The 27,141-nt window shown below is 39.1% G+C and overlaps 1 protein-coding gene across 2 annotated transcripts in view; it reads left to right on the forward strand.

The window, feature by feature from the left end:
- IGSF11 (immunoglobulin superfamily member 11) overlaps positions 1-27,141 on the forward strand; it is a 290,534-nt gene that overhangs the window by 215,514 nt on the left and 47,879 nt on the right. The gene's annotated exons all lie outside the window — the stretch shown is intronic.

Raw genomic sequence — 27,141 nt, forward strand, 5'->3', positions numbered from 1 at the left:
TGAATTGAAATTGCTAAGTCGAGTTATGAGCATGATTGTAGCTCTTGATGTGTACTGGATCATTCCTTTGTTTTAACTTTTTATTTTGAGATAATTATACTTTTACATTCAGTTGTAAGAAATAATAGAGATGTCATATACCTTTTACCTATTTCTCCCAATGGTAACATCTTGCATAATTATTGTACAGTATCACAAGTTGACATGGATATAATTTATCAACCATATTCAGATTTCAACACTTGTACATGCACTCGTGTGTATGTGCACATTTAGTTATATACAGGTTTATCACACATGTAGATTTTTTAAAAACTTTTATTAGTTTTTATTTATTTAAAAAGTAATACAGAATACTGAAAAAAGATTTAAAAATCAACAAGTAATATACTCCCACCTACAGAATACCACTCTTAACATTTTGGAGTATTTACATTCATTTATTTACAAACATTTTTTTGTTGTTTATTGAGGCATATTTTGCCTACAGTAAAATTCACCATTTTAAGGTGATGTGTGTGTGTGATGTATGATGAATGTAACAGCCACTACAATCAAGATACAGAATATTTCCATCACCCTCAAAAATCCCCTCCTTACCTTGTAATTAAACCACTCTCCCCAACCGCTCTCTAGCGGTCACTGACCTGACTTCTGTTCCTAGGGTTTCAGCTTTCAATAATGTCATGTACATTTCATGTGACCAACACCGCAGTCAGGATATAGGATTCCTTATGCTACCCTTTCATAGTCATAGCCACCACCCTCCTTCCCAAGTCCCTAATTCCTACCAATCACTGTCTGTTATTCATCTCTGTAATTTTGTCATTTTGAGAATGCTATATAAGTGGAATGCAGTATGAGGACTGGCTTTTGCTTCTTTAAATTTTTTTGCTCAGAATAATTTGAGATCCATTCAAGTTGTAGCATGTATCAATAATCCATTCCATTTTATTGCTGCGTAGTTTCCCATGGTACAGAAGAGGTAGCACAGTTTATTTTACCCATTGGAGGATATGAAGGATATTTGCGTTGTTTCTAGTTTTTTGCTATTAGGAATAAATCTGCTATAAACGTGTGCATAGGTTTGTGTGTGAACATAAGTTTTCATTTTTCTGGGATAAATATCCAGGAGTGCAGTTTCTGGGTTGCATGTGGGAAGTACATGTTTAGTTTTGAAAGAAAATGACATACTCTTTTCCGGGGTAGCCATATAGTTTTACAATTCTTTCAGCCATCTGAGTGACCCAGTTTGCCTGAATCCTTGACAGCATTTGTTATTATCAAAATTTTACATGTAGCCATTTTGATAGTTATGTAGTGATATCATATCTTATGGTGGTTTAAAATTTTATTAAGTTATTATTGGTACATAATAGTTATATATATTTATGGAGTGCATGTGATATTTTGATACAAGCACACAATGTATGATAAATTGGGATAATTGGGGTATCCATCACCTCAAGCATTTATTATTTCTTTGTGTTAAGAACATTCCAATTTTACTCTTTTAGTTATTTAAAAAGATAACAGTAAATTTTTGTTGACTATAGACAGCCTGTTATGCTATCAAATACTAGATCTTATTCATTCTAACTATATTTTTGCACCTAAACCATTCCCACTTTCCCCCACTACCTGCCACCCTTCCTCTGATCATCATCTGATCCTCATCGTTCTACTTTCTATCTTTATGAGAACAATTGTGTTAATTTTTAACTCATTTTGACTCCTATGAGTGAGAACATGTGAGATTTGTGATGATGGTTTAAATTCACACTTCCTTGATGGCTAAGCACATCTTTTCATGTGCTTGTCATCTCTACGTCCTCTTCAATAAATATCTGCTCGTGTCTTTTGCCCATTTTCTAGAACACTTTTTTTTTTTTACTGTTGAGTTTTGAGAGGTTTTTACATATTCTGGATACAGATCCTTTATTGAATATATTGTTTGCAAATATTTTCTCCCAGTTTAAAGCCTTTTCATTCTCTTCAGTTTTTCATAAAGCGAAAGTTTTAAATTTTGATGAGGTACAATTTAATTTTTCCTTTTTTGGGTTGTACATCTGATGTCAAGTCTAAATTTTTGCCTAGACCTGCCAGGGTTCTGAAGATTTTCTATTTTTTTTTTCATAAAAATTTTAGAGTTTTACATTTAATTCTGTGATTCATTTTTAGTTAATTTATAAAATAGTAAGGTTTAGGTTGAGGTTTATATTTTTGTCTACGGATGTCCAGTTGCTCCAGTAACATTTGTTGAAGCCTGTCCTTCCTTCGGTGAATTGCTTTTGCACCTTTGTAAAAAATCACTTAGACATATTTGTGTGAATCTCTTTCAGAGTCCTCTAGCTGTTCCATTGATTTGTGTGTGTGTGTGTGTGTCAGCCCCTCCATCAATACTGTGGTGATAACTGTAGCAATTTAGTAAGCCTTAACAAAATCTGGTGGAATGGTTTCTCCCACTTGGTTCTTTTTTTTTCAAAGTTACATTAACTATTCTAGGTCCTGTGCCTTTATAAATTTTAGAAATAAGGTGGTCTGTGTCTACAAAACACTTTGCCATTTTCATATATGAATTACATTGAAGCCTATAGAATCCATTTTGAGAAGAATTGACATCTTTACTATGTTGAGTTTTCTTAGCCATGAACACAGTGTCTCTTCATTTAAGTCTTCTTTAATTTTATTTCATTAGCATTTTATAACTTTTATGACACAGATATGATACATGTTTTATTGGACTTACACATAAGTATTTAATTTTTTGAAGCAATTGTAAATGATTGTTTTTTAAATGTTGGTTTTAGTGATTGGATTAAATGATTGGATTCTATGTGGTTGATTTTGTATTTTGCAACCTTGCTGATTTATGTCTTCTGAGGTTTTTTTTTTTAAACTTCTTTATAGATTACTTGGGATTTTCTACATACAATATCATGTCATTTGAAAATAGGTGTAGTTTTATTTCTTCCCCTTCAAACTGTGTGCCTTTTATTTCTTTTTCTTACTGTCTTGCAATGACCAGAACTTAACAGTACTATGCTAGATAAAAGTGGTGTTCCCTTTTTCCAGTCTTATGGGGAAAGCATTCATTCTTTTACCATTAAATATGATGTTAGGTGTAGGTTTCGGTAGATGTTTTTTATCAGTTGAGGAAGTTTCCTTCTATTGGTTTTCTGAGAGTTTTAGTCACGAATGGGTGTTGAATTTTGTTAAGTGTTTTTTTCTGCATTTATTTACATAATTATTTTTTTCTCTGGTGTGTTGATGCTGGGTTACATTGTTCGATGTTTGAATGTTGAAGCGGCCTGGCATACCTGGAATAAATCCCATTTGGTCATGGTGTATAATTCTTTTTAAACATTGCTGGATTTGATTTGTTAATATTTTGATGAGGATTTTTGTGTGTGTGTTTATGGAAATCTTTTTTTTTTTTGAAGTTTAGAGGAGGGAAATTTTATTTCTGAAATGAAATATCAAAGAAATCTCTTTGGAGGAAGTCTCATTTGTTGAGTTAGACATGAGGTGAGGAGAGAAAAGGGCAGGTCCAGGTGTCTATGTGACTAGGGTCACCAAGATTGGATTCTAAGGCATGGAGGGAAATCAGTCAGTATTCCATCTGCTGGAAGCATAGGATACAGGAAGAAAAATAGTGAGAATAACATTGGGAAGGCAGACTAGGTCCAGATTACCAAGAATCTTAAATGTCCTGGGTAAGGAGTTTGTACTTTATTTAGAATGCAGTTAGGAGCTATGGAAGGTTTTAAAACACAGCAGTAATTGCTTCACATGCTTCTCAAAAAGAGAATTTTGGCAACTGCACATAGAATAGATTGAGAGAATGAGAGAGATTTGGAAGTACAGAGGTAGAGACCAGCTGGGAGGTTACTATATTATTTTAAGATTTTATCAAAACTGCTTTTTAAAAACAGAACATATATTGGGGTTCTGTTTTATTTTGAAGATGTGACTTCCACACCAGGAAAAGGATTCAAGCCTAGAAGCCTTAGAGGAAGGCGAATGCTGGGGCAGACACTGAGGGAGAGTTGTCTGGTGCCCTCACCCTCAGAGTTAGCTGAGGTAACCCAGGAAGACGTGCTCCAGGCTGGATGCCCTAACCCTCAGCTCTGGAGATGTGCCTGTGTGCAGAGAGCCTCAGGCTGAGCTAGGCCTTGGACCTAAGCGGAGCCCAGCAGCTGATGAAGTTGGTTGGGGCATTTTTCCCCTTCTCTGATGGGTGCTCTCTCCTTGCTTGTCAGATCTCAGGGTTTGTGTGGCCACCTCTGCTGATTGTTCTGACTATTCTTGCTTAGCGCCTCAGATCAAACACTGGCCTAGGACCATGTTTGAAATTTTCCAGATCAGAGTAGAATGAATTCTTCCTTGTTCCAAGCAATGCCATTGTTATCCAACAGTGCTGGGACGTTTTCTGGTGCTACAGAAATACCGTTCAGGGACATTGGCTGGGCAAATCAAAATAATGAAAGCAAATTTTGCTGTTCATTTCTGGGCCTTTCTCCTGGATAAGCAAGCTCACATACCCTCTATGTCTTCTAGACCCTTTATGGGTGTCCTTCTTTTTTTTTTTTTAATTATTATTATTATACTTTAGGTTTTATGGTACATGTGCGCAATGTGCAGGTTAGTTACATATGTATACATGTGCCATGCTGGTGCGCTGCACCCACTAACTCATCATCTAGCATTAGGTATATCTCCCAATGCTATCCCTCCCCCCTCCCCCCACCCCACAACAGTCCCCAAAGTGTGATGTTCCCCTTCCTGTGTCCATGTGTTCTCATTGTTCAATTCCCACCTATGAGTGAGAATATGCGGTGTTTGGTTTTTTGTTCTTGCGATAGTTTACTGAGAATGATGATTTCCAATTTCATCCATGTCCCTACAAAAGACATGAACTCGTCATTTTTTATGGCTGCATAGTATTCCATAGTGTATATGTGCCACATTTTCTTAATCCAGTCTATCATTGTTGGACATTTGGGTTAGTTCCAAGTCTTTGCTATTGTGAATAATGCCGCAATAAACATATGTGTGCATGTGTCTTTATAGCAGCATGATTTATAGTCCTTTGGGTATATACACAGTAATGGGATGGCTGGGTCAAATGGAATTTCTAGTTCTAGATCCCTGAGGAATCGCCACACTGACTTCCACAAGGGTTGAACTAGTTTACAGTCCCACCAACAGTGTAAAAGTGTTCCTATTTCTCCACATCCTCTTCAGCACCTGTTGTTTCCTGACTTTTTAATGATTGCCACTCTAACTGGTGTGAGATGGTATCTCCTTGTGGTTTTGATTTGCATTTCTCTGATGGCCAGTGATGGTGAGCATTTTTTCATGTGTTTTTTGGCTGCATAAATGTCTTCTTTTGAGAAGTGTCTGTTCATGTCCTTCGCCCACTTTTTGATGGGGTTGTTTGTTTTTTTATTGTAAATTTGTTGGAGTTCATCTTTCGTGAAATCTGTGCCTGGAGATTTCTATTTCAGGTTTTAAATGACTAATACCATTTCTTTAGTGGTTATAGGACTATTAAGGTTGACTATTTCATCTAGTTTGTGGTTTGCGATTTTTTTTCTAGGCTGTCAATTTTGTTAGCATAAAATTGTTTGTATTATTTCCTTATTGTCTTTTTAATCAGAGCATGATCTGTTTTTCTCCCTCAGTTTCTCATTATCCATTTTGCTTTTCTTGCCTTCTTGTGGGTTACTTGAATAACTTGTAGGATTCCATCTTGATTTATTTATAGTGTTTTTAGTATATTGCTTTGTGTATATACATATGTATTTTTAGTGTTTGTTCTAGGTATTAAAACATGGACACATAATATATCCCAGTCTATTTGTATCAATGTTTTACCACTTTGACGTGTGGAAACTTAATTCCATTTACATCCCTTTTCTTTCTCTATTTTAAATATCTTTCTCTTTAGTATAAGATGTTGTATAATTTTTGTTTTAATGATCAGGGATGATTTTTAAAACTGATGAGGAGAAGTCCAGTGTATGCATCCATACATCTGGGTTTATTTTGTTCTTCCTTCCTTCCTGATTGTCTGAGATTTCTTTTTCTGTCATTTCCTTTGAAGAAAACCCTTCAGCCGATCTTTAAAAGTAGTTATACTGGCAACAAATTCTATTAGTTTTTGTTTGTCTGAGAATGTCTCTGTTTCCCCTTCATCCCTCACTGGATATCGTAGTCATGGTTGGCAATTCTTTTCTTTCAGCAGTTGAAAAATTTGGGAAGTGTTCAGCCATTACTTTTTAAAATACTCTCTCATATCTTTCCTCAGACTCCAATGATGGATCTTTTGTTATTATCCCTGTTTATTTTTTTCAGTTGGTTATATCTCTGTGTTCACATTGTGTAAATTGTATTGAGCTGACTTCAAATTTACTGATTCTCTCCTCTGTCATTTCCATTCTACTGTTGAACCCAGGCAGCAAGGCTTTATTTCAGTTACTGGACTCTTTAGTTTGATGACGTTCCTTTTTTAAACAAAATATAATTATTAATTTAAATTATACTGAGATATAGTTTACATACCATAAAGTTAATTCATATAAAGTACACATTTCAGTAGTTTTTGGTATATATGCAGAGTTGTAGAAGCATCACCACAATTTAATATTTGAACATTTTCAATACCCCAAAAAGAAAACTGTACCCACTGACAGACAGTCCTCAATCCATGCCACCTTTAGCCTCAGAAACTACTAACCTACTTTCTGTCTCTGTAGGTTTGCCTATTCTGGACATGTCTTATAAATTGTATCATATAATATGTGAGGTTTTGTTTTTATGTGTGTGTGTGGCTTATTTCACTTAGCATAATGTTTTTACATTTATCCATATATAGTAGCATGTATTACTTAATTTCTATTTATTTACTGACATTTTGTAAATTTTCTGTTTGTTTTAAGCGAATTTATAATTGAAGCACTTTATGGCTGCATTAAATATCTTGTCAGATACTTTCAGCATCTGATTCATCTTGATGTTGGCATATGTGGATTGTCCTTTCTCATTCAAGTTGTAATTTTTCTAGTTCTTGGGGTGATGAGTGACTATTTTCTCTTTGACACTTTGGATATTATGGGACTCTGGATCTGTACATGTTGAGTCTACCATTGGGTCTCAGTGACAGCACCCCCTCAAAAGTGGAATGTTTATACTGCCTCAGTGCAGATGAACACGGTAGAAGGATGGCTTCTCCTTTGGCTCTGCTTATACTTTCTTGGTGAAAGTGGGGCACCAAGTTGCACCACATTGTTGCTGCTAAGAGGAAATACAAACTGGGCCCTGGTGACACCACACCGCTTGTTGCCATAGGGTAAGGGTAGAAACTCAATATCCTGATTCCCTGCTGACACCAGTGGAGCAGGGGAGGGAAGTGGAGTGCCTCTTCATTTGGGCTTATTGATGGTAGGTGAAGGGTGAAGGCTTATCTCCCCACTGGCAGAAACCAGAGGAAGGAGGAAACAGTGTCACCTGCCCTGCCTTACACCACGTCTTTCCACCTTGTTAATGCCAAGTGCAAGTAGTGGCTCAGCTCCCCACTGGGAGAATCTCAACTTCCTCAGGAAGTACACTGTCTCTCTACGGTTTAGGGTCTTCCCATGCTTGCTTGTTGTGTTATGTCAATTTTGTGTTAATTTTAAGAGGCTAGATCATCTTAAAATGGAGTTTGTAATGGGCCTATCCCATCTTGGCTGGAACCAGAAATCCTGAATCATTACTTTTTGAAATAATCATCAGTTAAACAAAGCTCATAGTACCCTACTATTTGAAAGCTTTAAGAATTCTCAACTGTGTATTAAATAAAATTGTTACTCCTTTCCTTGACTTATTCAGTTTCTTCCACAAATAGTTCACTGCCTCTTTCATTCTTAACGTCTACGCCTCCTCTACATGCAAACTTTGCTCCAGACCTGTTCACCTTCCCTTGAAGTAAATTTTTTTCTTTTTGTTTCTATTTTCCACCCGCCCCCACCCCCAACCGCCACCTTCCAGCTATAATCTCCACCCAAATCTTCTGGTACCACAAGTCCAATTCAAATACATTGTCCTGTATAAATTCTGTTTTTCAGTCTAATGAGAAGTGACTGCCCTCTCTAAAGAGGTATAGCGTTCTCAATGCTAAATGACGAGTTAATGGGTGCAGCACACCAACATGGCACATATATACATATGTAACAAACCTGCACGTTGTGCACATGTACCCTAAAACTTAAAGTATAATAATAATAAAATAAAAAGAGGTATAGCATTTACTACCTGTAAGGGAATTGCCACAGTTTGTATTATATTTCTGTATTTGTGTACATGATTGATCCCTCCTGCTGGACTGTAAAATGAGTTATTCCACAATCATTTTTGATCCTTAATTATGTGCTAAACATTGTTCTGGGTGTTGAAGGTAAAAGCAGAGAAGTAACTGCAGCCATATCCTCAGAAAGTCCATATTGCAGGAGGGATCCACATCTGTGAGCAAGTAGTTGCAAGTCGTGTAAGTATATGAGTGGGTGTTTATAGAAGTTCAAGCATATGGGACTACTACTTCTATATCTTGGTTGTGGTCACAACACTTAACACGTTGCTGTATTCAGAGAAAGTGCTTGAAGGATGTGCTAAATTCATGAAACTGAAAATATATGGTCTCTTAACTTCAGTGTTAAAAGTAGCAGTCAAATATTAGAATATTCCCAAAGCAAGGCCACATCAGAGTCATTTACTCATGTGGCAAATGATTGTGCCAGTTCCTTGGGGGCATTTGATGTTATATTAGAGATGCAGTATTGTTTGGGAAAGCTGTGGAGATAACATACTTAATGCAGTGGTTTGGAAGAATCTTAAGTAATTATGAAGGGTTTTGTGTGAAAATAATATCTGTTATGCTTACTACGTGGCAGTACATGAAAAAATGCATTTCAAGTACTAATTTAATTTTATCACACTTCTACATGGACGATATCATCATTCATATTTTACAAGTTCAGAAACTGTAAGAGTGGTTAAACAATTTTTCCAGACTATTCAGTAATCTGTCAGTTGCTTTTCTCAGTAGATATTTCTGTCTGACTGAACCAATGTCTAAAAAGAAAGATCTGGGATCCTCGTTGTTTTGCCTTCTTATAGCCCTCTTTTGGACAAATCACTTGTATTAAATAAGATGATATTCAACTTCACAGAAAAAATGCTGAGACGATAAATGCAATTCAGAGAAAAATTGACTTGTAAATTTTATGCGTATACAGCTATTTATAGCTTTTCCTCACAGCTTCCTTGTGAAGAAGGTATTATTTCCCTATTTTAGGTAAAGGCAAGGCACAAAATTCTGACTTAATCATAAGACATTAATGATAGAGGCAAGTTTATTAAACAAAGCAATAAGTATATGTGCCTAATATGTATTTAACACAGTGAGGTCAGTTGATACCTGATTAATTTTAGCAGGTCAGATTAGAATAGATAATTTGGCTTGTTATAACTTACATTGAAGCCATATTTCTCTATCATCCATCAGTTGCTCCCTCTGTTTATCAGATTTGCAGCAGTTTTGCATTTGAGGCTTGGACAAGATTGTATGCCTATATATATATGTATGTGTATGTGTGTATATATATATCTATATATATATCTATATATCTATATCTATATCTATATATCTATCTATATATCTATCTATATATCTATATATCTATCTATATATCTATCTATATATCTATATATCTATCTATCTATCTATATGTATATCTATATATATATCTATATATCTATATGAATGAGCTTCAGTTGTCCATTACATTGGACAAACTACAAAATTCCCTAAGGCTCAGTTTCATCTACAAAATAGAAACAATATACTAATAGTTATCTTTGAGATTGTGAGTACTAAATGAAATAATGCACATAAGATGAATATCATGGTGTCTGGTGATAGTAAACACTTGATATTTGCCATTATTCGTAGTAGTTCAGAAGCTTTAAATTTCTAGGCAATAGCTATGTCATTTACACCTACTCAGTATTCCAACTCTTTTTGCCAGAAGTACTATTTGAGTGCTACTGCATATAAAATAGCACTTCGGGACTTTTTTTTGTTTAAGAGAAAGGAGAAGCCTCGGTAATTATTGTCTACCCAAATACTTTCTCCTATTTCCCTTTTCCTCACATTTTGTTCCAAAATAACACACTTATCTTCTGATTACTATCAATTTCAAATCGCTGAGGATAATTAAGAGGGTGGGAAAACATCAGCATTTATAGAGCACCTACTGTATGCTAGACAGCATACTGGTCACTTTGTGTATATCCCATAGAATCCTCAACACTTTCAATTTCAGTACTGTATTATGTTAATTTTACAGATGAAGGAACAGGCTTTCATGGGTTAAGTACCTTGCTCAAGGTCATAAAGCTTGTAAGATGTAGAGCCAAGGGCATTGCTCATGTGTTGCCATATACTGTCCTTCCGTTAAGATAGCCAATAAATAGTAAAGGTCTTGGTGCTGCTTCAAATTTGGCCTGGCATAGACAGAGTTCTTTATTCTTTCTAGTCATTCTTTGCCCATTAAAAAAATTATTTAATAAAATTACCATCTCTGACTTGTAAGACTATTAGAATAATTTTTTCCATGCGGTCAAGCTTTTTGAGTTTTTCTCCTCTTAATTTCTGCACACTGGGGGGTCTCACAGCCGTTTAATTCTTTCTCATCAGTTTCCTAGGGCATTTGCAATTTGCGTAAAACACTAGTTCCCTTACCACCTTCAGCTCTACAGTCAGAACTATTGCCAGGGGAAGATGGGTTTGAGGAAATTCCCGTAGGCGAGAAGTTTTGAGGGGAACACAGAGGTCTTTGAAGACATGGTGAATTTGGAGGAAATTGTACGTGGAAGGATGCCTTTTGCTACCCTGGGCCTGCACTTGAGTCCTAGCTCCATCACTTCCTACTGACTTGAGGCAAGCTGTTTAGCCTCTCTGGGGATATAACATGGAGATTATAATTGCTACATCATAGGTCTGAGGATACCATTAGATAATGTATGTAAAAGATATAGATAAATTGTAGCTGTTACTGGTTTACTTTTTAAGTCATGTATTTGAATTTTATAAGGAGAAAAAAGGAAGTTCTACTGGAGAGATTAGAGAAGACCTGAGTCTCACATACAACCAGCTTGTAACTCTTTTCTTCACCTCCCCTCTCTCGGTCATCCAGAGATCAAGGTGTGTTCACCCCTCCAGCTTCACAGTAGAGATCCTGTATTATGATGTGAGTAGAGGCGAGGCTGTGATTTCTGAGCCCCAATCCCTTTAGTATAGAGATCACAACCTGAAATGCCTGTGAAGGTAAAGTAAATGAGAGAACTGGGCCAGATGGGGAGCATGGTGACTTGGAGATTTATGCCCTGCTTAAAGAGGTTAGCAGCTACTCAGCTCCCACCAAGAGTGGTCAGTAGGACTTGGGTCCAGGATGGCCAGGTCTCTTGAATCTTCAAGAGAAGCCAGAAATGCTTATTTGTATCTCTCTTGGATTGTATATGTCGGCAATGAATTTTTTAAAGTTAAATCCTGCTTAATTATACATTCCTGTAAGTCTGTGTGGCCTGTGGTCCAGTATTTACAATCTCTGTTATTGAGCAGACTTGTTTCCAGCAGCTTCATGGGTGGATCCAGCTTGGAGCTCTCCTCTTCTGAACAGTATCGAGTAACAGGAAACTACATGCCAGGTGCTGCTCTAAGCACTTTACATCTATTAAATCATTTTAATCCTCACAACCACTGTATGAGATAGGTACAAACACTATCCCATTTTGCAGATGATAACACTGAGGTACAAGTGATAAGTAACTAGCCTAAGTTTATATGGACAGACCTGGGACCTGGATTCAAATGTAGGCAACCTGGCTCCTAATTGCTATATAGTATTTTCTAATGTTTGTGCTTTCAGAAGAAAAAGAAACGGTGCATTTCTGGTAATTTTAAATTTTCAAGGAATATTTCAATGATTTAGATCAGTACACTACTCTCCCTAGTTCTCGAAACAATCCAGGCTGACATTTTGGAAAGGAGGGGAAAAGGGCAATTCTCTCATCAGGCTTCTTGGGCAAAGATCTTCTGAAGTAAATGGGGCTGAAAGCCCCCATTGTGTAAACTCTCAGCCCACCCCTCCCCACAGTGAGAAGTCATAAGCAAATCTTGAGTCTCCACATAACTCTAGAGTTTTATAGAGGAAACTCTTCATTAACAATGCATTGATTTGTGACCACACTTCTATAAAAAGAACAGCTTTCGTAGAGTCCTCTGCAGCTTGCTTGCTTTTTTTTTTTTTTTTGAAGTGTAGTGTTTTTGCTTACCTGCAAAGCACTAAAGAGGAGTTAACTTTTAGGTGGGTACAAGGAATCTTCAGATGTGTTGCTGCTAGTACTTTTTTTCCCCCATTGAGTATAAGGGTGAAAAAAAATATTACATTTCAGAGAAGATTATCAGGAAAGAGAGTTTCTTCTCAATTGATGGAACACAGCAGAAAGGGGAAAATCCTTCACCCAGTTCTGACTTTATTCCATAGGATGAAAAACAAAATCTTGTCTGAGAAAGAAAGTGAAAACTTGTCATTTTAGTCTTGCACTAGAAAACTTATAGATATGTTTGAGAGGAAAACAGAGCTGGGTAGAAATTTTTGCTCAGACAAGGGGAGGGCTTGGGCTTCGGTCACTCAAGGAAGTGATTTTTTGAGAGCCTACCATGTGCCAGACACAATCCATAAATTATCTTATTTTTTCTCACTCCGTGAGGTAAGTATTACTTTCCCTGACGTGTTGGAAAGGCAGTCATTCTTAATTCCTTTCCACCCCTATGCCTCCTTTCTTTGCCCCCAGACACTAATTATGACTTCAGAAAGAAGAACTACTTAGAGGCAACAAGTTATTGGAAAGTGTGGAGGATGGAGGAAGGGAAGGTGGAGGATTTTTCCTGCGACTCTTTTAGCACAGAAAATACCTGTTTTTGTTTTACGTTTGCATTTAGGAGGGATGCAGAAGATCATGGGAGGTTCAACCCCATGATCCAACCCACCCTTTCACACCATCCCTGCCTCTATAGTAAGTCTGGACTGTGTACTTGACATTTCAATATCCTTCCTCTCGTCTGTATTCCACCTGCATTTTTTTCTAGCCTGTGTTTTGCCCTTATTCACTTGGGCCACCATGATGGTCTCTTTAGTTGGATCTCTTGCTTTCAATCTTGTACACCTCCAATCCATTCTCCACAGTGTAGCTGATTGAAACTGTGATACTACACCTCTGCTTATTGCATTCCTTAAGTGGCCTCTCACTGCCTACACAAAGAGGTTGAGTAAAAAAATAAAACATGGCAAATCTCACCAAGGGCCAACTAATTAGTGTTACTGGGGGTGAGCTAGGCACCTGTCATCTTTAAAGCTGCACAGGCTATGTGCATTCTTGTAAGAATCAGTGGCTCAGAGTGTCCAGGGTCCTTGGCATTGCACACAAGGCCCTCCGTGATTCTGCCTGCACTCCGTTCTCCAGATTCACTTTTCAGCCCCATCCCCACCTTACCTTGTGCTCCAATCATGGCAGTATGCCTGCTAAGCCCTGAATTTACCACGAAGATTCACCCTTCTCTGTGCTCCTTCTTTCTACCTGGATTGCTCTTCGTTTCTTCCTTGACTTCCTGGTGGAAACCCATGTTTATTTAGTCTCAGGTCAGGCATTATCTCCCAATAGAAATGAGCACTCTCTTTCTCGTTTTTGGCCCCCACTGTACATCGTCCATCCATCATCTGAAACACTAGTGCATTTATTTGTTTAAATGTCTGCCTTCATGTGATAGATTTGGAACACCTTCGCATTTTGTAGTTCTGAGCACATAATATTTATAGCCAATGGTGTTTATTGAATAAAACGAATAGAATACTTTTATTTTTCTTTAAATGAGACAGGGTCTCACTTTGTCACCCAGGCTGGAGTGCAGTGGTGCGTTCTTGGCTTACTGCAGCCTTGACCTCCGAGGCTCAAGCGATCCTCCCACTCTAGCTCCCCAAGTAGCTGGGACTATAGGTGTGTGCCACTGTGCCCGGCTAATTTTTGTATTTTTTGTAGAGGTGGGTTTTTGCCATGTTGCCCAGGATGGTCTCAAATTCCTGGACTTAAGTGATCTGCCTGCCTCGGCCTCCCAAAGTGCTGGGTTTACAGGCATGAGCCACTGTGCCCAGCCGAATAAAATGAATACATTTCACAGTTAGTCCAAGAGCACACAGGACTCCAGGACTGTCTGAATCCCATGCTCTTCTGTTATGCTCCCTGCAAGAAACTGTGACATAGAAATATTAGGCAAATTGTTGACCACAGTGGAGTACCCTCTGTCTTAGCAATGGCCCCAGAGAACTATCCCAATGCATATATACTTCAAAAATATTAAAATCAGGCTGTGTAGATTATTGGTACCTCACTGGTTTTTTGTTTTTGTTTTTGTTTTTGTTTTTGAGATGGAGTCTCACTCTGTCACCCGGGCTGGAGTGCAGTGGTGCGATCTCGGCTCACTGCAGCCTCCGCCTCCAGGGTTCAAGCGATTCTCTTGTCTCAGCCTCCCCAGTAGCTGGGATTACAGGCACCTGCCACTATGCCCAGCTAATTTTTTGTATTTTTAGTAGAGACTGGGTTTCACCATGCTGGCCAGGCTGGTCTCGAACTCCTGACCTTGTGATGCTCCCGCCTCTGCCTCCCAAAGTGCTGGGATTACAGGCGTGAGCCACTGTGCCTAACCAGTACCTTGCTTTCTATCACTATTATATTCTTGGGCGATTATTATTTTAAGGAATATTTATGTAACTAAATATTATTCCATTATACTACGATCATATTTTAAATCTACTGTTTTCCAGACAGTGGCTCACAACCTATTAATTGGTGGGTTTAGTGGGTTGTAATCAACATTTTAAAAAGTGAAATTGTATGCATTATATGTAGTTAACAGTATGTATTGTCTCATGAAGATTTCAGATCTCTCCACACAGACACACACACATAAATGTATGTTTACTGTGTGGATACAAATGAATAGTGTAATTGGATTATAATACACCTTTTATTTCTTATTGAGGATCATGGTCAAAAAGGTTTGAAAGTTGCTGTTTTAAACATTCTTCAACAGGAGGAAATTTGGGTCATTGTATTTTTTACTATTATAAATAACACTGTAATGGATTTCCCAGGAGATAATTTCTTAAGTTTGTTTCCTTAGGATAGATAGGGAAAATATTTGGGCCAGAGAATATGAGCTTTTAGTCTCCTGATATCTATTGCCAAATTATTTTCTAGAAAGATTATAGCAAGTTATACTACCAGCAACATCATATGTGCTCAGGTGAATTTTTTAGTATTGGGCCCTGACTAGTGAACATTCTCAGGCATTAGAGGAGGGAGGAATGCACATTCCAGGGCAGAGAAATCAGAATAATCAAGGAATTGAGATGGGGTTGTTGAAAGTGTTTATTAACTTTGATTATAGCAGGTAGTGTTGTTCATGGATAGTTGGTGAAAGAGAGCAGTAATATAGTCAAATAGTCTAGGGCCAGAGTTCAGGGGTTTTACATGCACTGCTAAGTTTTTGTCCTTTATTTTTGGGAACTGAAGCACTATAAGGTTTGAAAGCAGAAAGTGAAGTGATGAGGTGAGCCCTATATTACAGAATGAGAAAGTGGAGGAGAAACTAAGTTTCATAAGCTAGCTGGGTGATTATTTCAATAATTCAGGCAAGAAATGCATGTGCCTGGGAACCCAGTCTTGCTTTCCAATGGAGAAATCAGATGACAAACTGCCCAGTATACTCCATGAGACTCTAGAGTGCTCTCTAGCCTCTAGCCCCAATGCAGTGGTTGAAATCCTCTGATGGCCTGGGTTTGGTGATATTTCTGGAGCAATTTGATGATGGGATGGGACACAATCCAAGTATAGGGCCATTGAAAAACACACTTAAAAAATCACAGTGTATTCTTCTCAAAACTCAGGCATTTCTGATGGACAAAACTTGGAAACTATTAACTCGACTGAGGGGTGAGAGTCGGGGCAGGAAATCCATTTGTGGATTGAAGATTCTGATTTGGATGACTATGAATGACTTTAATATTTGAATATGGCATTTATGAATACTGGGGAAATAACAAGGGCTCAGGGAAAAATGCAGGGATGCCTACTGCTAAATGTCTCATTTGTTCTGTAGTTCTGTCTATTGAATAGAATCAGATATAAAATGGAAGATTTATACCTCTATATATTAAATGACTGAGGCAAAACTAGAAAGCCGAATTGTGCAAAGCCACAGTGCACACATTTTCACTATTTTTCCTTTCTGCTTTGCTTTTCTCCAGATTTTATTTTTTTCAACATATATTTAAAATTTTTAAGTATTTAAAACTACAAATTAAGCACTTACTATGTGCCTGGGACTGTTCCAGGAGCTGAAGATGCAGAAGCAAACCAAAGTCTGTCCCCTCAAATAAACTTACATTCTAGAAATCCTAACATAAATCAAGATTAGGATAGCCACTCTAGCAGTATCAAATCATAGATATATGTGTGGCACTCTAACCAGAAAGTTCTATTCTTTACCATCCTAAACTGTAGATAAATGGGAGATTATGATTTTGTGGCTGTTGAGACTGTTGAAGCTAATTATTCTCTTTCAGTCAAAACCTCTTAGTATGGAACACACATGTTATGCTAATATACATATTAGACCCTAGTTCCTCTTTAACAATAGCAGAATGTGTTCTGGGATTGGATTTGGGAAATACAGCACTTCCTTCAGCTGACCAGCTGTGCAATCTTAGTCAATTGACTTAACCTCTCTAGCGTAGTTCCACTTTTCTAAAATGAGTACAATATCTGCCCTACTCATTATACAAGGTTATTATAAATTTCAAGTGAGATTACAGATATTTAAAAAAATTTCTTTGAAAAGTACAAGGGGTAAAACAAATACAAGGTTACTATTATCCCCCATGTTTTTAAATAGTCCTAAAACACACTTGTCCAGCTATAAGGGCAACCAAGTTCATCATGACTGTTGATCCGGGAAGGAGCAAAGAAGGTAGGGAGAGGACAGTGTGCTGTTAGGGGCAGCTTTGCATCAAGAAGATCCAACTCTGAGGGATAGTCATAGGACTTGGGGGATATCAAAACAACAGAACAAGTAACGCTTTTGAAAATTCTACTTTAACAGTCTGCCACTCTCCAGCAATCAGCACATAACCATGTCCCAAAGACACTCCCTGACGAATAGGGAGTCAAGGGGATGCAGTGGGAAGAAATATGCCGCAAAAACAGTCATCTGCAATGTAACATGAAATGGTGCAATGTTTTTTGTTTTTTTCTTTTTGCTTTGTGTTGTTTTATCTAGGTTAAAATGTAGATGATGTTATAGGATGTGCATTACATTTTTTCACTTATTGTTACTTTTAGATCTGGGGCATTGATTGTTCAGTAGCTGTAGGGTGACACTTACTGCAAATTCTATGAAACTGCAACCCTTAAAAATTCAACATTTGGGTGGAATATTTGAAGTGTGATGAATTAGTAATGACAGATCCTACAAGCCCCACATGAAAATCAGTTTCACTGTGCCATAGAGTACTCATTCTTCTTTAATTGATGTGCACCTATAAATGGAAAGCCAATTATGAAGTATCTTTGAGTGCTCACACTGTGCCCTGTGCTGCCCCCAGGTGGTGGAGGAGGCAATGGGCAGACTGAGTGGTGCACTGGATTGGAATCATCAGATTGCCAGCCGTGGGGTTTCAGCCCTGCCACTCTCTAGCTCTCTAACTAAACCCTATCTTGCCTACACAACTGGATTGTTATGTGGATTAAATATTGTGTACGTAAAAGCTCTGTAAATTCTGTGCATAAAGTGGTTTGAATTTTGCATATATTTATAGATCTAACTTACACCACAAGCCTGGTAAGTTGTCTTTTATCCATATGTTGAAGACAAAAAAAAAAAAAAAAAAAAAGCACAGGAAGGTTAATTGGCCCAACATCACAGAGACTCTGGCAGAGCTGGGATTTGAATCCCAGCTTCAATATGGCTCCATAGTCTATGTTGTTGTTATTTATACTATACAATCTCTCTGTGTTATTTTTTATTGCTATTTAAATTATCAGAGTTCAGTGTCAGGAGAGCACCATGAGGACTGAGGTTGCCTCTCAAAGGCAACTATAGTTGAATGAAGGAGCTGAGCCTAAGATTACTAAATCTGAGCTTCAGAGCAAATGTGAGCTCCACAAGGGAAAAAGGACAGGGCACGTGGTCAAAATTAAATCTAAGCTCCAAGGGGCCTGATGGAGGAACAGGTTAGACCCTCAGAGGAATCCAGGATCTGGCCACGGGCATTGAGAAGCTGGCTAAATGGACTTGCAGATTCAGAAGTGGGAATCCAGTGGAATTCCACTCCTGTGATACTGTGATTATGGTGTAAGTAGAAAAAGAACTGGTTACCAAGGTGTGACTGGATGGACAGCTATTAATACCAACCTTCCTAATCTCCCTTGCCTTGGGATTGCATGGAATCTAGGGTCTCTGGGCTGTTTAACTCTACAAGTGGCAGTTAAATGGATGTATGCGATGTGTGCCACATCCCTTCTTTTGGAGACCCATCTTCCTTGATCCTGTGTGGCTCAGGTGGGGCTGAACAGCCTCCTCATTCTACCCTCAGGTCCAGAGAGGAGCATGTGGCCAGGCCTGGGCAATCAGAGCTTTGTTTGCCTGAGCTATTGAAAACAGTGTTGGTTAGAGTTGGTTCCATTCCCCTGGCCTCAGTAATTGATTCATGGAGGATCATGTGACATCATCAGGACCAATCAAAGCTATTGAAATTGCATTGTCTTTTCTTCTGTGACTGTGAGTGTAAGCACAATATAAGTTGCAACTACATGCAGGCCATCTTTCCCAAACTATCTTTTTGGAGAGGATGAGCCCAACATACAAAGAAATGCAAAACTTAGCACACATCACACTATTTAAGTTCCTGGATCCAGCCCTGTGTTAAGGGTCTAGTTTTGATTTGCACTGTTTAATATGATTGCCATTGGCATATGTGGCTATTGAGCACATAAAATATAGCTAGGCCAAGTTGAGATGGCTGGAAATGTAAAATGCATACCACATTTTGAAGATTTTGTACACAAATTTTCAAATGTCTCAATAATTTTAACATTCTGATTACATGTTGAAAGAATAATTTTGGATATACTGAATTTAAAAAATATATTCCTAGAATTAATTTTACCTTGACCTTTCAGCTTTCTAAAATGTGTCTATTAACACTTTTTAAATTACATGTGTGTCTCACACTATATTGGCTAGTGCTTCTGTGGAATTCAGAGACAAGAGCCAGTCGCCTTTTTCACTAATTCTAATTTGACTTGAGTTTTTGTCACTTGCGAATGACAGAGTTAGGACAGGCGCATATTGGGTCCCAGCTTGGGAAGTTAGGAAGACACAGGACTGGGAAGCAGAGCCCTGCCTAAGTCATCAGGTGGAAATCGCAGAACATTTGGTTCTCCATGTAAGTGGCTTTTGTGACCTCCCAAATCACATTTCTTTTCCTCATTTTTCTTCTGAGTTCTAGGCACAAATTTCCAGATACCGGCTAGATCTTTCTCTTTATCCATTCCATTACCACACAGTCAATATGTGCATAAGCAAGCCTCCAGGACCCTGTGTTCACCCTTACTCAAAGATTCAGTCATCCTTGACCTCACCACCCTCACCTGCCTTTTGATTTCCAATCAAAAGACTTTTGCACCAGGATGAACTTTAAGTTCCTCTAGTTGGGTATAATCTCATTTCCTAGATATAAAAACTGATGAGTCAGAAAGCCAGTGGAATCATTCTCCATGCTCTTTGCCTGCCATGGCTTTTCCCCAGTGACAAGCAGGCAATTTCTTGATTTCTGCCTCTACCTTTCCCTACCTCCTCTGACTTCTTTTATGGCTGCTTGGGTTAAATAATCTGCTTGATCGCACTGCCCCCTTGTGGCACCAACAAATGTTGGTTAGTAGTGCTGAGCAGAGGAACCCAGGAAAAGTGGAGTCAAGGATTAGAGAATTAGAGAAGCTATGTTAATTTTATCTCTGTTTGCTTATTTGTTGTTATGCAAGAAGAGGCATATATTTTGGACTCATTTACTTATCAAATTAGTATTAGAGAACAAGCCATATTCAATAAGTTAAAAATAACTTATACTTCAATGTTAATGGTGAAAGAGAAGAAAGAAATAGAAAGGGAATCATTAGGAGTAAGAGATGAGGATAGACCTCAAGAGTGAGACAGAGAAAGAATAACAAGGATATTTTCAAAAGAAAGAGACAAGGAAAGATGCTGTGGGAAGCACAGAGACACACAGGAAAAGAGACCTTTAAATGAAAAAAGCAGTCACTGCAGAGTGAGGGTTCTGCAGAGGCCAGTGTTGTCTTCCCAAGAAATATTTCTAGAGGGTCAAGAGAAGGGCTGGGGTCCTTTTTGGGTGGTGAAAGAATAGATGGGCCTGCGGAGGGAAATCGTGAATTGGACTTAGGGAACTTACAGCTCAGACTCTGGACAAAGCTAGGCAGGCAGGGCAGGGTGGATGGTTTCAAATACAACTTGATGTTCCCTCTCATAGTTCCTGAGGCTTAGTGCCAAAGGGCTGTCTCTCAGCTTCCTGTGGAAGGCACTGTAAGAGACTGAGGATGGAGGTTACCAATGGAAGGGTATACTAGAAGCCAGTGACAAAGCATGTCCCTCCTGTGTTGGACCATATTTGTCAGCTCCAGCTGCCATAACAATCTGCCATGGACTTAGTGGCTTAAACAACAGAAATTAATTTTCTCACAGTTCTGGAGGCTGGAAGTCCAATACCAAAGTGGCAGCAGGGTTGGTTTCTGGGGAGGCCTCTCTGACTTGCGTGTGGCCGCCTTCTTCTGTGCCCTCTCATGGCCTTTCTTCTGTATGCACGTGGAAGGAGAGTGGTCTCCAGGTTCTCTTCCTCCTCTTATAGGGACACGAGTCCCATCCGATTAGGGGCCCACCCTTATGACTTCATTTAACCTTAATTACCTCCTTAAAGGGCCTGTCTCCAAACACAGTCACATTTGGGGTAGGGCTTCAGCATATGAATTGAGGAAGGGAGTGCACAATTTATTCCATACCAGGACCATGTTAGAACATTGGAACCTTGGTGATGAGAAAGCCTCTCACCTCCACAGTGTGGCAGGCACGGGAAAGGACAGCAAAGCACCAAGTGATGGAGGGATGTGACAAGGAGGTAGCAAGGGGCCAGAGCAGGTGGCTGGGGGGCAAGGTCTGCTACTTCGGAGGTGGTCAGGTCCTCACATCATCTGCCATGCAATAGTGATAGGAAGAACAGGGAAACTTCAGCCCTGGGAGGATCAGAGGTGGAATTTTCTCCATTACCATAAAGATGAACTTGTAGTGACTCTCCAGCACAGTGACCCACTCATAGAGCTCTGTCATGGAAAGGGAGGAGCTCTGGCAGAGTGGGGCTCTAGCATTTTCACTGGCAGAGGCTTGGTTTTGTTTTTAAAATTATTCATACCTTTCGCAGGCTTGTGAGAGGTAATTCTCTGCACCACTATCTTTTTGTCTCCCAGTCCGCTTCAATCCTCACCTGTCTATCAGCCCCCATCACTTGCTGTTTGTTTACCTTACAAGTGATGGGGGGCCGATAGACAATTGAGGATTGGCCAAGGGGAGTAGGAGAGAGAGAAAGAGTCAACCATGCCCCCGACCACAGCCATGCACCCCCAGCACACACAGATGAGCCCCACATAGATATGCTAATGAGCCTGAGGTACTTTCCATAGCAGAGAATCTTCATCACCTGACCTTCTGGTTTAACGTTGTTAAAGTCCCTAATGCTAGGTGGTGTTTTCCCTGTCATGGCATGGGGGGAACTGTGGCTCTTGTTCCTTGCCCCTGAGATACAGACAGCATTGAACCAAATACTGGGATCTACTTTTGGGACTGGGAGTTCCTCTGCATTCACTCGTCATGCAGTGAAGCTGGCATAAAACCAGCTGGAGGACCCTCTCATGGTGAGAAGTGGTTAGTTCCAAATGCACCCAAAAACCAGCCTCTCCTCAAACCTGCGAGGAACGTAATGGAGCAGAATTATAATTAGTGTGATTACATATCAGATACACTTGGTAGAAGAAGAGAAGCAGATGGTGGTGACTAGGAGCTCACACTCAAAAGAGGCTGGGCCTTTTTGCAGTTGGAAGAAGAGAGGCCACAAAGGGGCTGAGAACTAGTGAAAATAATCAAGTTGCCATTTAAGTTCAAACACCTTGAAGGTTCTGCCTAATCCATTTAAAAAGCAGGCACAAATTTCAGAGTTCAGGGTCCCCTGGCCAGTAGCCACCTTTAGTGAATATAGATAGCTACTTTATCAGAGGCAATGATAGGAGAAGAGGCAGCAGGAAATTTTCAGAAGTGCAGCATATCCACAACAAAATAACTCGTGGACACCCCTAAGGCTTGTCTCTTCCCTCCCTCACATGCAGACCCATGAGCTAGAATGTAAGCAAAGCCCGTTCAGTAGCAGAATGACCAGAGTAATCCACTGTACTCTGGAGGGTTTGCATCCAAGTAGCTAAGAGCCACTGCACAGCTGAGCTAGCAGGTGGAAGAAACAGGAGTTTAGAGATTTCCATGAGAGAATAGTAAGGGAATCATTATTGGGCATTTCAGAGGAACTGTCCTGCCCAAATGTGAAAAGTAGAAACGGCCTTTCTGCCTTAGTGGTCAGTGAGCTCAGAGAAGAAGTTGGGATCCTCTTTCCTGGGCTGTCTGCTTCCCAGAGTTCTCACCTTCCGAAAGTCCCATTTGCTGTTGCTGTTGTCTGAGATAGAGTTGAAAGCCCAATACTTTGGGGAGAAGGTTATTTCTTTGCAAGGTTTATGACAATTAGTTTTAGTGGTTGTTAAGTTGGCTATCGCAGTGTTCAGAGTTTCAAGGTTAACATGCCTCTGGGTCACACTCCACATGCCACAACTGCTTATGAGACTGGCAACCAGTCCTGGGTCTCTGAAATTGTGGCTGGTGCCTCTGAAGACACTTGTCTCCTGAGATTCGGCAAGCCAGATGGTTCTGCCTTTACCTTACAATCACAGCAACCCCAGAGACTCAACTGACCTTTTGTTGCTTACTTATATTGCAGGAGAAGCAATTCATCAGGACCTGCTCACAGGACTAAACTGTCACAGAATTTTACAAAGTTCAAATCCTTTTTTACTTTAGGGTAGGAGTTGGCATACCTTTTTTGTAAAGGATCAGGTGAAAAATAGTTTAGGCTTTGTGGACCAGTTTCGGTTGCAACTACTCATTTCTAACATTGTAGCATAAAAGTACCCATAAACAATATGTAAATGAATGAACATAGCTATGTCCCAATAAAACTCTATTTACAAAAGCAGGGAACTGGCTGGATTCAGCACACAGGCTATAGTTTGCTAACCCATGATGTGTAACATTAAAAAAGAAATATGCCCTTCTTTACCTGATGCCATCACCAGAACAGCCTATATTCCATAATTACCAACAGAGATGTTAGAAACTTGAAAATTAAATGTATTTTGGCTGGGCACAGTGGCTCACACCTGTATTCCCAGCACTTTGGGTGGCTGAAGTGGGAGGATGGCTTGAGCCCAGGAGTTCAGGACCAGCCTGGGCAACATGGTGAAACCTCATCTCTATAAAATATACAAAAATTGGCTGGGTGTGATGGCTCACGCCTGTAATCTCAGCACTTTGGAAGGCCAAGGCAGGAGGATCACCTGAGGTCAGGAGTTCGAGACCAGCCTGACCAACATGGTGAAACCCCGTCTCTAGTAAAATAACAACAACAAAAAAACTAGCCGGGTGTGGTGGTGGGTGCCTGTAATTACAGCTATTCGGATGGCTGAGGCAGGAGAACTGCTTGAACCTGGGAGGCGGAGGTTGCAGTGAGCCGAGATTGTGCCAGTGCACTGTAGCCTGGGTGACAGAGTGAAACTCTGTCTCAAAAAAACCAAAAACCAAAGACCAAAAAACAAAAGTAAATATACAAAAATTAGTTAGGTGTGGTGGTGCACATCTGTAGTCTCAGCTACTCAGAAGGCTGAGGTGGGAGAATTGCTTGAGCCCAGGATGTGGAGGTTGCAGTGAGCTATGATTGCACCCCTGTCCTCCTGCCTGGGCCACAGAGTGTGATCCTGTCTCAATTTTTTTTTTTTTAATTTTATGGCTCACTAGGTTTTGACCCTTGATAAGAAGTGGTATGTATTCCTGATCCGTTAGCACTTGAAAGCCCTTTTGGGAAAGAGTTACTGAACAGCACTCTAAGTGTGCTCCCTGTTGTTCTTCATTAACAGAAAAGTCAAACACCAAAATTACATGCCTCTACCTCGTAAATACTACAAACACCAAAATTACATGCCTCTACCTTGTAAATATGGGCATGATGGAACAATCCAGCTTCAACTGTACCCTATGTATAAAATGAGTCTCAAAAAGTTCCCAGGTAAAAATAGAAGTAAGGATATCATGAAGTATGTCTTTGTCATTTCTCTGTCTAGATATCTGTCCAATGCTGAGCGTGGGGTGTTGAAGTCTCCAGCTATTACTGAATTAGGGCCTGTCCTTATCTTTAGCTCTAATATTTGCTTTATATGTCTGGGTGCTCCAGTGTTGGGTGCATATATATTTATAACTGTTATGTCCTTTTGTTGAATTTATTGCCTTATCATTATATAGTGACCTTCTTTGTCTCTTTTTAAAGTTTTGTCTTGAAATATATCTTGTCTGATATAAGTATATCCAGCTCTTTTTTTTGTTTCTGTTTGCATGGAATATCTTTTTCCATCCCTTTATTTTCAGTCTGTGTGTGTTTTTATAGGTGAAGTATGTTTCTTATAGGCAACAGATCAATGGGTCTTGCTTTTCAATCCATTCAGCCACTCTGTCTTTTGATTGGGGAGTTTAGTCCATTTACATTCAATGTTATTACTAATAAGTGAGGACTTACTCCTGCCATTTTGTTGTTTGTTTTCTGGTTGTTTTGTGGTCTTCTTTCTTTCCTTCCTTCCTGTCTTCCTTTTAGTACAGGTGGTTTTCTCTGGTAGTATGCTTTAATTTCTTGCTTTTTTGTGTGTGTGTATCTGTTGTTTTAAATTTTATGGTTACCATGAGGCTTACAAATAATACAGAGGCTGGGAAAGGTAGTGAGTGCAGTAGGTGGAGTGGAAATAGTTAATGGGTACAAAAATATAGTTAGAATGAATAATATCTAGTATTTGGTAGCAAGCATAACAGGTAACTATAGTCAATAATAACTTATTGTACATTTAAAATAACTAAAAGAGTATAATTGGGTTGTTTGTAATAGAAAGGATGAATGCTTCAGGTGATGGATACCCCATCTACCCTAATGTGATTACTGTGCATTATATACCTGTATCAAAATTTCTCATGTACCCCATAAAATGTACACCAACTATATAGCTATAAAAATTGAAAATAAATAAATAAATAAATAATAAGAAAGATCCTCAGACCATTAATACAATGGTAGCTTAAAAAAAAAAGAACCCAGACAAACAAAAAACCTTATCCTGCTTTCAATATCCTGCAAGATCCTGAAATCCTCATCTGTGGACTTCACTTCAAATATGTCCTTCTCCCTACAGAATCTCTCTAAATTATTTCAGCTACCACATTTTACCTTGGAGATTTGGCAGCTTGTTACATTTGCTTCTGAGCTTGTTGTTATGTTGACCCTCAACACTGGAGGGGTTCTATCCTGGCCTGACTTCCCTCTGTAATCTCAGACTCACACTCTAAAACTTGTGCTACCGCTGTGCCCTTGTCTAGTCCTTATGTTTGGGAATACCATCAGCTGAGGCAGGATTCAGTTATTTGTAGCATAGAATGAGAGACATAAGCACCACCAATCTCTAGAGTCACTGTAGGATTCTGTAGTTCATGTGAGCATGGCCTGAGAATTCAAGCTAGCAGCCCTTGGGGTTATTGTTGCTGACAGCACACCCTTTGTGGCAAACCACATAGGAATTAATAGTGACTTCCACTCTAAAGCTTCTACCCTTTGCAGCAATAAGGCTGTTACTTCCCTGGAATTATAGGCTTGTACAGTTAATCTGCTTAATTCCCATAGAAAACCAACATGGTTTCTCTCTGCCATGCTGAGATCCTGTTTCCAAAGCCTTTACAAAGATAGCATCCCCATTCCCAGACTTCTTTTCTCCTCGACCAGGCAGCCTGGTGAAAATGTGCAACAGTTCTAGAAAAGGGGCATAGAAATACTGATTCCTTTTATTTATTCTAGACTGAAACTGTGGGCTCATAGTGACATCCAGTCCCAATTTTATTTTGTCTTTTTTGGCTTGCCAAAAGCTTAGCTTCTCTCGATTTATTTATAGAAGTCCACATATCAAAGGAGAGAATAAGGGTAATTTTTATGTGATATGGCTCTTCCCAAGAATTTGCAGATGGTACATACTTTTGTCTCTCATGGAAGATATGCAGTTTTTCTTTTGGAAAGGGTACAGAAAGACCTGGCTACACCTTTCCAACAGATAACGATTACTTTCTATTTGTTCAATTTAGTCCCATCTGAAGAACTCCTTATATGACAGTGCCAGGAGATCTAGGCCCCATTTAGGACATTTTTTGGAGAATATCTCATACAGCATTTAACATAAGTGTGTTGTGACCTAATCCAGAGCCCTTTTACAGAAAATTCTCAGGCAATTAATTTCATTGTCCATGACTATAGTTGGTTCATTTTCTCCCTTTCAGCACTCTAAGAATTATGGCGATTTCTTCTCAAAGAAATAGTTAATTTGAAATTTTACTTGGAAACAACACACAACGAACATAAATTTCATATAGGGGCCCAAATGTCTTGTGTGGCCAACTGTGATGTTCTTTACCTTGTCCATGTAGCTGACGCCTTGGAGAATATTTCCTGGGCCTCTGTGAGGGGCATCATCTAAGTCATCTGGAATCTATTCTTTTCTCCAACTCTACTGCGAAAAGCACAT

The sequence above is a fragment of the Pongo abelii genome, chromosome 2 (assembly GCF_028885655.2).
Source record: "Pongo abelii isolate AG06213 chromosome 2, NHGRI_mPonAbe1-v2.0_pri, whole genome shotgun sequence".
In the NCBI taxonomy this organism is placed as follows: Eukaryota; Metazoa; Chordata; class Mammalia; order Primates; family Hominidae; genus Pongo; species Pongo abelii.